We start from the raw sequence: 15,259 nt of genomic DNA, 5'->3' as shown, positions 1-15,259 counted from the left end.
ATGCCATCTCAAGTGATTGAGGTTGAACTACGATGACCAACTCTCCTTCTGTTCTAGTTCTAGCTTCGACTTCCCTCCTTACCCTGTGAAGTGTTCGTTCTATTTCAGGATTAAGAAGAAGGAGGTTGTTCGCACTTCTACTCATCTACATTCAAGAGAAGAGCCTACGTTATCATAAATAAAGAAAACTAAAAATTAAAACATTAACAAATAACGAACAAAAGCTTAACTTAAATAAATAATCAATAACTAAGTTACCGGCAATGGCACCAAAAACTTTTTAGTTCCCCAAGTAAACGCAAGTATACGTGGTCGTCAAGTAATAAAGAGACTCGAAAGTCAGTAGTTGAACCCACATAGACTTAGAGTAATTGTTAACTAAGCAAACTAAAATTAATTTACTGTCCAAGATAATCAAGAGTGTTGTTTTTCTACTAATCTAATATTGCAGAAATTAAACAAGTAACGACTAATTTATCAAGAATGCAAATGTGTATGATGATATTTTTAATCAGAGGAGATGAAGATTCTAGGGTTGTGGTCGGTTTGTCAATCCTATTGATTTTGTAATTACACCTGCTAATCTGAATTATCTATGATTGCTAGTTGACCGGATCATTTATATGAATAGCATGTTCCCGCAATACTATTCGCCTATCCACAATATATCAATCCTATATTCCTATGGTATTGAGTCTATCATGAACGAATATAATGGTATTCAACTAAGCAAGACTGTTAGGTATACTCCTATCCTAACCGCGAAATTTTTTCCCGAGCCACGGGTTCAGAAACAAGCTCTCTCAAATTCTACTCTAATCTAAACACGTCTTTCCCAAGTATAGCATAAATAGTAAAAAGAACTCAACTGCTGGCCAAATAATTAAGCAATTATGCACAGAATTAGAGAAATAACCAACAATGATAACTCAAATTAACGGTGATGTAATTAATAAATTTCAATATTCATGACAACCACAACCCTAAAACGTGAAGTTTAGCTCCATATAGACATGGTAGCAAAATAATAAATCATCCAAAAATATAAAGATTACTAAGTTTGATGGAAGAAAGATGGAATCTGATGAATTCCGGCCTCCACGGTGGCTCCGTGCTCTCCCTTGATCCAAAATATGTTAGCTCCCCTCAAAAATAGGGTTAGAACCCCTTTTATACATGCTGGGGATGTGTAGGGTTGAAATCCCAAGTCCAAGCCGAATTAGGACAAAATCGGCCCTTTGGCGTCTTGCTCGGCGCCTGGCGCCAACCTGGACATCAAACTTTTTCCACTTCTGTCAATGGCATTTTGGTTGGTGCCTGGCACCAACCTGGGCACCAAACTTATACTTCCTCCAAGTTCTTCCATTTTGATGTCAATTTGCATGCAAACTTTTTAAATCACTTTCAATTGACTCCTACATATATAAACAATATTATTAAGCTCGAGTGGATTTTTAATCAAACATCAATAATGGAAGATGTGTTAGTTCGGGTGGATATGTTCGTATTTCCTGTGGATTTCATAGTGGTTAATATGGAAGAGAACAAGGAGGTTCCCCTCATCCTAGGAATACCATTCTTAGCGACGGGTAGAGATATATTAGATATACAATAAAGAAAACTCATGCTTAGAGTAGGTGAGGAAACTGTGACTTTCCAGATAGATGTAGCAAAGGGGGAACAAAAGGACAAACCAGCTGCGAGTGTTGAATGGAAAGTGAAGGGTGTGAAAGAGAAGGTTGCGATGAGAGAGAAAGATAAGTGTGGGTTGTACCCAAAGAAGGCCGAGAAGAAGTTGTCTGCCTGGATGTGTGCATTAGTTCGGGCACGAGAGATGGAGCCGAACTTCGACTCAAACCCCGACTAGATGTTTAGGGAAGTTGTATTTACCTTATGCTTTTTAATTGTGTGTCATTGGGACATGACACGATTTAAAGTGTGGGGTGGGGAATATATATATGCATATGTGTGTCTTGTAATTCTTTTGATTGGAAAATTTTTGACTTTTCCCAACGATGAATCTCCTCGGTTGTCTTCGTGAGGGATTAAAGTCGAAGAAAATCCCCCTTGGTTTTTCTTTATGCCGCGGTCCTTTTTCAAGGGTTTTATTTGAAGCAGGTATAGTTAATTTTTCTTTTATTAGGAATAATAAAGTCTTGTGCCGTGTATTAAATGGAGATGACTTTTCTTGACGTTGTTTTGCCTTGAGAGTAGTAAGTGCCTTAGTTGTGACGCCTAGGCTCAGTTCTTGACTCATAGATAAGTACCTTAATTTGTATGATCTCGACTCTGCTTAACTACTTTGACTAGAGAGACGGGATAGATCTTATCCTAAGTGAGTTATGTGCCAATATGCGTGTGCAGTTTTGTGATATTTTGTGCATGTTAGTTGATGTCAAGAACTTGCCCCGTGTGTTTGAAAAGTGAAATAGTAGTCTTGTTCAGTCTAGGAAGTAATATAGACATTTCTTTGTTGAGCCAGATATATGCTTTTACCCACCAAATTAATGTGTATCTTAGTTAGCCTCGTTGAGTCTGTAATCCTATTTCTTTGATAACCACACTACAAGCTTGACCCCTTTGTTTGAATTGTCTATCTGTTTGAACCTTTTACCCCTCGTGAGTACTTGATTTTCTTATGAGCTTGTAAAAGCTAAGTGAGGTACAGTCGTGTTTTGAGTAGAACTATAGAAAAAGGAGAAAGGTACACGGCTTAAAAATTTCTGAGAGCCACATGCAGAGAATTGAAAAAACAAGAGTTTGATATCAGAACTTAGAAAAGAAAAACAATTTATTACTTGCTAGTGGTAATTCTTACCTTGTATGTGCTTAAAGATATCGGGAGCTTGAAGCTATTATGAATGAAGGTTGGGGTATAGTTCAACACAAGTGTGAGGTTTAAATTGCTAATGTATATGTATTAAAGTGCTCAGGAGGTGTAGTCACTATATCCTACCCGTCTCGTAGATTACATTACAACCAATTAAAGTCCTACTTGATCTTTGACTGAATAAGCTTGAATTAGTAGAGTATTACACTACAGGCAAGCCTATGGTACGTCTTCTGTGGCACATGAATTTTATTTCTGAGAGTGAGTTAATTCTTTCTATCTTGAGTTCTTAATTGTTCTTGAACTTTATTGTGTGTGAAACTATTCTCTATTGATTGTGTGAGGGCACATGACCTGTGAAGGAAAGGTAATGTCTATGGCTTCTATGTTAGAGAAAGTGAGCAGATTTTTGAAGAAAATGTGTGGTGTATTTAAGTCGAGTCTTGAGTCAAGGATGTTACGGTATGGTATTTAATATGCTTTAAACATTCTTGGCATGATGAGTTAGGGAGGATGTTTGATGAGAATGTCGTTGTATTTATTTGAAGTGTAGTTGTATTGCTCGAGGACGAGCAGTGGTTTAAGTGTGGGGTGTTGATGGTAGTCCAAAAATATGAGTTTTTGGGTACTTTGCACATATTATTTGACTACACTTTTATCATGTTTGAGATAAAATATAGATAATTTATACTTATTACGTATTTTCTATTGTGTAGGTTGTGATTCCGAGCTAAGATGTATTTTTAGAGCTAAAATGAATATAATGGGACTTTGAAGTCTGAGTAGAAGTCCAAGTGTTAAGTTGGGATCTAATTTGGAGGTCGAAAAATGAGTATGCATAGATGTATATGTGTAAAAACTAAAAAATGGATGAAATTATGATGCAAGCTAATGAGGTGCTAGTGGAAAAATGCATCATGCAAAAGATTTAAAGCTAATACTAGAAGACAAACACAAATAATTGGGAAAGGAAAGAGATAATGGAGAGTTAGGCAAAAAGCACATTAAAGTGAGCTTTGGATTTAACATTGCAATACAAGTGCGACGCACGGCGCGTCGCCCAGTGCGGCGCGCTTGTGTAAAATATGCCCAGATATGATTTTTGAAATTGTTCTGGAATTCCCCACAAATGCGTCGTATGGCGCGGCGCGGTAGCACAAAAATGTTAGAGTGACTTTCCATTTTCGCTAAAAAGGGTAATTTCATTCGGGGTTTTTGGGGGGATGACTTAAATACACGAAAAAATACCATTTTCGGCACTCTTTGACATAATTTCGACCTACGGAGGCCAAGGAGGCTAACGAGGAGTTGGAAGAACACAAGCACAAGGATTTCATCATTCTTTCCTCAATCAAGATCTGGGCTTGGATTGAATTTATGTTTTCCTATACTTTAGTTACATTTGTGAATAACTTCTCCATGTCTATGGAGTAGATCCTTTTGGGTTTTGATGGATTTGGTGTATTGATGATTGTTTGTGGATTATAACTCTATTTTTATGTATGTGAATCATTTTTGGAAGATTTAATTGTTGCATCTATATTCACTTGTTCTTGTAATCGAAAGAGGCACAACTTGTGAAATCTTTGCATTATATTGTTGGTTATGTTCATAAATTCTTCTAAGTAATCGATGAGGCTAGTTGAATCATTGATTAAATCTAGTTAGGAGAATAATCGAAAGAGGTTTTCCTAAAGACCGATCCAATACGCATTCTTGCATATCTTCACAGTGCTTAAATTGGTTCATCTCGTGAGGTTAAGACTTAACCGAGAGATGAGTTTTTGCTGAACGTTTGAACTAATAATAGAGTGAATTCAAGAGACTCACTTGAACATTGAAAGTGAATTATCTAGAGTTAGATCCCGAACAATTATCTTGCACTTATTCTGTCAAAACCCTATCCTATTCTACTAATAACCTTAATTGCTTATTCCTTGTTTCGATAGTCACTAGTCAATAGCTGTACATTTTAGATTCTTAGTTTAATTTTATTATTAATAAAACAAATCTCAACTGTTGATCCTCCTGGATATCATTCAAGCTAGAAACTACGAGAATACTATTTAAATAAAATTCTTGTGGACACAATATTATACTATATTATCTTTGACTAGCGAGCATAATTTATGTGTGTGTTTTGCGCTCATCAGAATGTGCCCGGGACCATTTATCATATCCAATATCCATCAGGTATGTTTTCACTCTACTATCAATGGCTTCTAACTCTGCCATATGCCTATTGAATTTTTCAACAGTGTATGATCTTGCTAACACAAAGTATACTTCTTTGATTTATTTTTGGCTCTTCCTGAAGTTCGTTTTTATGTTGTTCCACAGGTGGAACATACATGCACAATGAGGAACTTCTGGATAAACAGTTGAAGTTTCTCTCCATATTCCATCATGCATGTCTGATACAATGCACATTCCCTCTCTTTGTCCATAGGATTCTCTGAAATGCACAAAGAACCACTCCCACGATGCATCGTTTTCCAAATCAGCAATTGCATATGCAAGGGGTAGAATTTGTCCTGTAAAACCAAAGAAAAAAATATTAATTACAACATACAATATTAATATATCATTTTATATAGTAGTATAGTCATAGGTAGGTGCAGGTATGTAGCAAAATAATTATATACTCTGTTGGTATACTTGTATACCATATTGGTATCATATGATATTTGAATATCTATTTTGTTGCTTTAACTGAATGTAATTATATTGCATTTTTAAAATAGTAAAGTACATCAATTATTCAAAACTGATTCCGAGACAACTTGTTTTCTTACCCTCTGCGTCTTGCGTGGAAGCCATGAGTATGGTCCCTCTATATGTTGACTTTAAAAAACTTCCATCAACTACAATTGTTGGCCTACAATAGATCAACATCTAATCGATGCATATATAGCTATGAATGCATACAAGAATCTCTCATCTACTTTAGTTAGGGGCGGGCATAAAATTCGAAATACCGAATTCTGAACTGACCGAATTAATTTCGGTATCAGTTTATTCGGTATTTCGGTACTACTTCGATATAGATTTTTTGGTTATTCGGTATTTCGGTACGGTCTTCGATATTGAGGTTTCGATATTTCAGTATACCGAAATACCGAAGTATTAGCATGTTACATTGCTGACGAAACCTTTGTTCAATGCCGTTTACTATAACCTTTGTAGTCTTTGAATGAAACTCACAAACTTTATGCCTCTTGTGATAGTGCTTACAAGAGCCGAGATCTTTCCACAACCTTGAACCTATGGGAACTCACACCTCTTGCTCTCATTCTCTTGGCTGGAATAAAGGACTCAGCAAAAGAGACTAAGGCATAATCTTGAGAGATTTGAAACTATTTGCATTTATATGATCAGGAAATCTTCCACACTTCTAATTAATCAATGATGAATCTCTAGAGTTTGATTCCACAACTGAGCTTGATAACTTGGAACTAGACTTAGACTTATATTCCCCAGAATATGCTCTAGGACTAGCTGCCACTTGGTATCATTCCAAGTGGAGCATTCAGATCAGACTCGTTAAACTTGAGTCTTACCACTGCTTTGTTCACAGTGACTTGGTATGATACCGGAACCGTACCGAAACCATACCGAATCAAATAACAAAATATTAAACCGTATAGAACTACTTTGGCACGATATTTGGTATGCACAATTGATATACCGAATACCGAAATACCGAACCATAGTTATTAAATACCATACTGAAGTACCAAACGCCCACCCCTAACTTCAGTGTGTAGTCGTGTCACTGATCTTAGGTTAGCGTACTCTAACATGTAAAGATATGTTGGTATTTTCCTGTATGGATCACTTGGTGTTCCTCTCAACAATAGCATTGCTTTTTCTTTTGATCTTCATGCTTGCATGTAGCTTAAGTCCATACCATTTACTTTTTGGATGTCTCTATGGATATCTATTGCTGTATATATAGTTTTCGGGTCAACAAGTTTATCTTGTACCATAGCTGCAACAAAAGCTGAGACAACTTGCTTTTGTGAATAAAATCTCTTATCATTTAAACAACTATGGACAGAATTGAAATCTGTCACTTTGAAAAGATTTGATGCTCATAGGCTTGATGCTTTATGTCTCCAAGTGCACCTTTCATCCACGCAATCAAGGGTATACCTGATTATAATACAAATATAATTATGTATCATGTTTTACTAATAAAAAACACGCAAACCAGTATAATTCTATACTCATATAGAATACTCATATAGCATACTTATATACTATATCAGTATCATCTTTTAATGATAAAAAACGCAGATAAACTAATATAATTCTATATTCACATAGTATACTGATTTAGCATACATATATACTATATCGATCTCTTGTTTTACTGATCGAAAAACACAAACAAACCAGTAGAATTCTATACTCTCATAGTATACTCATATAGCGTACTTATATACTATATCAGTATCATCTTTTACTGATAAAAAACACAAACAAACCAGTAAAATTCTATACTCACATAGGATACTGATTTAGCATACATATATACTATATCGGTATCAGGTTTTACTGATAAAACACATACACACACAAACCAGTACAATTCTATACTCACGTAGTATACTCATATAGAATCCTGATATAGTATACTCATATAGAATCCTAATATACTATATCAGTATCATCTTTTACTGATAAAAAATACAGACAAACCAGTACAGTTCTATACTCACATAGCATACTGATTTAGCATACATATATACTATATCGGTATCATGTTTTACTGATAAAAAATACACACACAAACCAATACAATTCTATACTTACATAGTATACTCATATAGAATCCTGATATACTATATAGGTATCACATAGTTTTTTATTACTTGAAAAAATGCACACGAACCTTCTTGGGCATGATTTATTAACCCGATATTGACATTTTCTCTAACGGCATACTGTTTCATAACGAGAGTCAGCAAGTTCTTGTCTTTGTAAATTTGTCCTTTTTCAAATACTAAATTTCAACAGAATATTTTTCGAACTCAAATCAGCTGTTATGATTCAAACCTCCAGATCTCCAGATCTTCAAACTGAGAACATAATTTTCAATTAAAAATTCAGAAGTTTGAGCGCTAAACTTCTGTAATCTGCGAAATTAAAATCGGAATAATACAACGCGAATTTGAGCATCAAAAGTTTCAGCATCTTCAAAAGTCAAATCAGCTGCTATGATTCTAACAGATTGATATTTCTACAAAATTTAAGGAGAAAAAGTAGAATTTGAAAGAGAAATCAGCATCTTCGCTCTGTTTTTTCAGGTTTGCGATATTCAAATATTCAACAATGAATTTGTAATGCAGGTGAAAATCTCAATTTTTGTGCGCTAATTTTTGTGAATAGTTATTTTATAGGTAGGGTATTAGCGTGGATAGTTATTTTGAGATACTCTGTTTGTTTATTAAATGGGTAGGGGATTGTAATTATTTAATAGGTAGAATTCTTTTATGGGTAGAGCAAGGTAAATATTTTCACCTTTATAGGTAGTCCTGTCTTTTTTCCTTCTTTTGTAACAAAGAAAAATTGAATAACCAAACAGATCCAGAAGACCCGAGCGGACCTCGAACAACAAATGAAGCCAACGACCGGTATCTCAATGATGGCCCAAAACCCAACCTGATGTTTTTTGCGCGAAAAGGGGCTGTTGTTTTCTTCGCATTTTTGGGTGGTTTTAATGGAGGTTTTACTGCTGGTTTCTGTTGGTTTTGGAATGGGGTTGAGCAGCATTTCTTAGCTGCTATTTCGAGTCATTTTGTGGTGTTTTTAGTGCTTTAATGGTGCTTATTTTGGTGAGGTTTGTGACTGAAGTTTGCCGCTGAGATTTAGAGTTGAAAGTGCGTACATTCACGGCTGAAACAGGCTGGAGGTGAGTGGCGTTTTGGAGGAGAAAATGGTGGCTTTCATGGCTAGTTTTTTCAGCAATAACACAGTTGTTTCGAGGAATGTTTTGGGATCATTTTGGACTGAGAAGAGGGCTGCTTTGGTGGTGAAAATGGAGGAGCTAAGGTGAATAAAATGGTGCTTCAAAGTTGCATTTTTATGGCTGAAAATGGGATAACATTGGTGATCTTTCAAAGAGAAGATTGGGATTTTTGGGAGGTTGAGCAATGAGTTTTCATGGCTATTGATCTGATGCGTTCTTTGGAAGAAAGGGGCATTGCTCAGCTTCCCTCCTTCTTTTTTGTATTTGTATGTGTATTTTAAAGGGAGAAAGAGTGAAAGAAGACAGTAATGGGATAAGTGAATAGTGTAGAAAGTGGGGTGATGGGACAAAGAAATAGTGTAGTGAGTGGGTAATGGGACAAGGAAATAGTATAAGGGAGGTAGAAAGTAATTTTATTAGATTTGATTTGTACTTAAAATAAATTCTTCCAACTTTTATGCTGTAGATTGTGTTAAAAATATTATGTATTCTCTAATAAAACTTAGTAAAAAAAACATAAGAGCTAAAATATCAAAATTAAGCCTAGAAAATATTAAGCACTAAAAAATTATAGATAACTTGAGTGTAGTAAAAAATTAGGTGCTCGCATCCAACTGCTCCTAACTATCGATAGAACCAGGTTCGAGATCTGTGTACCAATCGAATGCATTACCTTTGAGAGAACGAGCAAATTGTTTGATAAGATAATCAACATACATTCTGGCATTGTTGCAAGTTTAACAAAGTGTGCTACATGTTGTCACGACCCAGACTCTCCCTCCGTGAATCGTCGTGGCGGCACCTAGTCTCTACGACTAGGTAATCCTAACACTTGCGAAAAAGGAAATAAAAATCATAAAAATTAACAACTAACAGTAACATATATTTTTAATAAGCAATTGAGGTGCCGCTAGGCATATACAATAATCAACTCTCGAAATATACAAAACACTCCCAAGACCCGGAATATCGTAAGTCACAAGCTTCTACGAAGTTCTAACTATTTTATACATCAGTGGCTATAGAAATAAGAGAATAATCAACATAGGGGGATAGAGGGGGACCCTGAGGATCTGCGGGCGCGGGAAGATGTATCTTGAAGTTCTCCAAAAATAGTAGCGACTGCAACTAAGGACGATGCTAGTAAAAGGAACCTGGATCTGCACACAAAAAATATATGCAGGAAAGGGCGTGAGTACACCACAGCGGTACCCAGTAAGTGCCAAGCCTAACCTCTGTCGAGTAGTGACGAGGTCAGGCCAAGGCCCTACTGGTATATAATAAATAAGCAGGAGAGTATAATAATATAATAAGAGACTGGAATTTAAACAAAGAGAACATAGCAAAGTAGCACGCAGAACACAAGAATAAATAGCAGGGGATCTCCCAAAATACCGTCTCGTAGTCCCAAAAATAAAGGTGCAAAGAGATCTCCCGAGGTACCGCCTCGTAGTCTCAAAAGTAAATATGCAGGAAGAACTCCCGAGGAACAGCCTCTTAGTCTCAAAAGTAAATATGTAGGGGGATCTCCCGGAATACCGCTCCGTAGTCCCAAAGTAAATATGCAGCTCAAACTAATGAATATAGCAGTTACAACACGAAACCTATAATTTAGATTAAGTACAAGTCAAGAAAGAACAAGAATTCTTCTAAACATGCTGCAAAGAGTTCAAATAGGCAATTAGGACATGTAGACATGCTATTCTAGGCTAACAGGATAAATACACATGCTAGTATACTCAGATAAGATGAAAATAGGCTATCACTCGGTAAAAATCAGGTTTTTCCACAAATAGTCAGTGTACGCACTCGTCACCTCGCGTACACGGCGCTCACATATCATGACAGCACCAAATTCTAAGGTGATTTCCCCCACATAAGGTTAGGCAAGCCACTTACCTCAAACCAAGCTTAATCAATCCGTAACAATGCTCTTTCCATAAAAATCTGACTCCGAATGGCCCAAATCTAGCCAAAATCAATTACATACCATAAATACAACTATAAGAAATTAATCTAATTAATGAAATTAAAGTTAAGGCAAGAAATTAGAAAATCGCCCCAAAAAGTTTCCCCGGGCCCACGTCTCGGAATCAGGTAAAAGTCATAAAATATGAACACTCATTCATTCATGAGTTCACTCGTACCAAAATTACTCAAATCCGATACCAAAATCTCGATCAAAATCCCAAAATTCGGCCTAAGAACTTTTCTCAAATTTTCTCCAAATTTTCAATCCAAATCACTAATTAAATGATGAAATTAAAGACATATTCATGGAAATTAACCAAAACTAGGTAAGAATCACTTACCCCAAACACCCACGTGAAAATCCCTCCAAATATCGCTCAATTCCGAGCTTTCAAGTCCAAATGGTGAAAAATGACATAAACCCTTGATTTTGAACCTTTAAATCTGCCCAGTGATTTCATAATCGCGATCGAGGAAATAGCCTCGCGATCGCGAAGAACAACTTCGCTGCCCCAGGATTTAACCCTACGTGAACGCGAAAATCTCCACGCGAACGCTGTTCACTAGCCCTCATGCTTACGCAATCGCGAACAACCCCACGCGTTCGCGAAGAATAACACTTAAATTCCACTGTTGCTTTACTTTCTCTTCGCGAACGCGGCCTAACCCACATGTTCGCGATGCATAGCATGACCAACCTACGCGATCGCATCCTCAAATTCGCGAACGCGAAGAACAACTTTAGCTGGCCTCTCATATTGCCTTACGCGATCGCGAGACCTCCTTCGCGAACGCAATGAAGAAAAATCTGCACCATAACACCAGAAAATCAGCTATCTTCCTTAAGTCCAAAATCGCCCGTTGAGCATCCGAAACACACCCGAGGACCCCGGGACCTCAACCAAACATACCAACCAATATCAAAACATCATACAAACTTAGTCAAGCCTTCAAAAAACCTCAAACAATGCTAAAATCACGAATCATCCTCCGATTCAAACTTAAAGAACTTGAAACTTCCAAATTCGACAACCGATGTTGAAACCTATCAAACCACGTCCGATTGACCCCAAATTTTGCACACAGGTCATATTCAACCCTACGGAGCTATTCCAACTTCCTGAATCAGAATCCTACCTCGGTATCAAAATTCCACTACCGGTCCAAATCTCCAAAACTTCGACTTTCGCCATTTCAAGCCTAAATGAGCTATAGACCTCCAAAACACTATCCGGACACGCCCCTAAGTCCAAAATCACCTAACAGAGCTAACAGAACCGTCGGAACTCCATTCTAGAGTAGTCTTCACACAGTTCTAACTACGGTCCAAATTCTTAGGTTTAAACCTCCATTTAGAGACTAAGTGTCCCAAAACACGCCAAAAACCAAAACGAAACCTCCCGACAAGTCACAATAGCAGAAATATATATGGGAGAAGAAGTTAATAGGGTATCGGGGCTATAACTCTCAAAATTACCGGCCAGGTCGTTACATCCTTACCCTCTTAAAACTATCATTCGTCCTCGAACGAGCATAAAGACTTACTTGTAGTGGTGAAAATATGAGGATAACGGATGCGCATAACATGCTCGGTCTCCCAAGTCGCCTCTTTGACCGGCTGACCCCTCCACTGAACCTTCACGGAAGCAATGTTCTTTGACCGTAACTTTCGAACCTGCCTTTCCAAAATAGCTATTGGCTCCTCGACATTAGATAGATCCTTGTCTAACTGGACTGAGCTGAAATCCAACACATGAACCGGATCGCCGTGATACTTTCGGAGCATAGAAACATGAAATACTGGGTGGACACCTGCAAGACTGGGAGGCAAGGAAAGCTTATAAGCAACCTCCCCAACGCATCGCAATACCGCAAATGGGCCTATAAATCGTAGGCTCATCTTGCCCTTCTTTCCGAACTTCATAACGCCCTTCATAGGCGAAACCCGGAGCAAGACCCACTCTCCAACCATGAATGCAACATCGCGAACCTTCCGGTCCGCATAGCTCTTCTGTCTGGACTGGGCTGTGCGAAGTCGATCCTGAATCACCTTCACCTTATCTAGGGCATCCTAAACCAAGTCCGTACCCAATAATCTAGCCTCACCCGGCTCGAACCAATCCACTGGAGACCGACACTGCCTACTATACAGAGCCTCGTACAGTGCCATCTGAATGCTCGACTGATAACTGTTGTTGTAGGCAAACTCCGCAAGTGGCAAGAACTGATCCCAAGCACCCCCAAAATCCATCACACAAGCGCGGAGCATATCCTCCAGTATCTAAATAGTACGCTCGAACTATCCGTCCGTTTGAGGGTGAAATGTTGTGCTCAGCTCAACCCGAGTACCCAAATCCTGTTGTACATCCCTCCAGAACCGTGATGTAAACTGCGTACCCCGGTCAGAGATGATAGATACAGGTGCGCCATGAATCCTGACAATCTCGCGGATGTAAATTCGAGCCAGCTGCTCGGAAGAATAAGTAGTCATCACAAGAATGAAATGAGCTGACTTGGTCAGCCTATCCATAATCACCCAAACTGCATCAAACCTCCGCTGAGTCCGTGGGAGTCCAACAACAAAATCTATAGTGATATGCTCCCATTTCCACTCCGGAATATCTAACTTTTGAAGCAACCCACCCGGTCGCTGATGCTCATACTTCACCTGCTGGAAATTTAGGCACCGAGCCACATACTCCACTCTATCCTTCTTCATCCTCCTCTACCAGTAGTGCTGCCTCAAGTCCTGATACATCTTTGCGGCACTTATATGAATAGAGTACCGCGAGCTATGAGCCTCCTGAAGAATCAACTCACACAAACCATCTACATTAGGCACACATAGCCTGCCCTGCATCCTCAATACTCCATTATCTCCAATAGTGACCTCTTTAGCATCACCTTGCTGAACCGTATCCTTAAGGACAAGCAGGTAGGGGTCATCATACTGACTCTCCCTGATGCGATCATAAAGAGAAGACCGAGAGACCACACAAGCCAACACTCGACTCGACTCAGAAATATCCAATCTCACAAACTGGCTGGCTAAGGCCAGTATATCCAATGCTAAGGGTCTCTCTACTGCTGGAAGATATGCTAAACTTTCCAAACTCTTTGCCTGATGACTCAAAGCATCGGCCACCATATTGGCCTTCCCCGGGTGGTACAAAATGGTGATATCATAGTCCTTAAGTAGCTCCAACCACCTCCGATGATGCAAGTTAAGATCCTTTTGCTTGAACAGATGCTGCAAGCTCCGATGATCGGTGTAAATCTCACAAGGTACACCGTACAAATAGTGCCGCCAAATCTTCAAGGCATGAACAATAGCTGCTAACTCAAGGTCGTGGAAAGGATAGTTCTTTATATACCTTCAGCTGTTTGTACGCGTAGGCAATCATCCTACCGTCCTGCATCAACACCGTGCCGAGACCAATCCGCGACTCATCACAATATACAGTATAAGACTTCGAACATATAGGCAATACCAATAGTGGGGCTGTAGTCAAAGCCGTCTTGAGCTTCTGGAAGCTCTCCTCACACTCCTTTGTCAACCTGAACGGAGCACCCTTCTGGGTCAGCCTAGTCATAGGCGCTACAATAGATGAGAATCCCTCTACAAAGCGACGGTAATACCTTGCCAAACCAAGAAAACTACGGATCTTCGTAGCCGATGATGGTCTAGGCCAACTCTGCACTGTTTCCACCTTCTTCGGATCCACCTTGATCCCATCACTCGATACTACATGGCCCAAGAATACTAATGAGTCTAGCCAAAACTCACACTTAGAAAATTTTGCATATAACTTCTTTTCTCTCAAGGTCTGAAGCACAGTCCTCAGGTGTTGCTCATGATCCTCCCGAGTCCGGAAGTACACCAGAATGTCGTCAATAAACACAATGACGAAGGAGTCAAGATAAGGTCGGAACACACTGTGCATAAAGTACATTAAGGCTGCTGGGGCATTGGTCAGCCCAAAAGACATAACAAGAAACTCATAGTGACCATACCGAGTTCTGAAGGCAGTCTTCGGGATATCTGGCTCCCGAATCTTTAACTAATGATAGACTGAACGTAAGTCAATCTTGGAGAACACTCTTGCACCTTGTAACTGATCAAATAAGTCATCAATATGAGACAATGGATACCTGTTCTTCACCGTAAATTTGTTCAACTGGCGATAATCAATGCACATACGTATAGAACCATCTTTTTTTCTTCACAAACAAGACCGGGGCACCCCAAGGAGACACACTAGGCCGAATGAAGCCCTTATCAAGAAACTCCTGTAACTGCTCCTTCAATTCAGGAGGAGCCATACGATATGGAGGAATAGAGATGGGCTGAGTACCCAGCAACAAATCAATGCCAAAATCAATATCTCTGTCAAGCGGCATGCCCAGAAGATAAGCTGGAAACATATCTGGATAGTCCCTCACTATTAGAACTGAGTCAACTGTAGGGGTATCAATACTTACAT

The sequence above is a fragment of the Nicotiana tomentosiformis genome, chromosome 7 (assembly GCF_000390325.3).
Source record: "Nicotiana tomentosiformis chromosome 7, ASM39032v3, whole genome shotgun sequence".
Taxonomy (NCBI): Eukaryota; Viridiplantae; Streptophyta; class Magnoliopsida; order Solanales; family Solanaceae; genus Nicotiana; species Nicotiana tomentosiformis.
Note: the sequence above shows the minus strand (reverse complement) of the source record.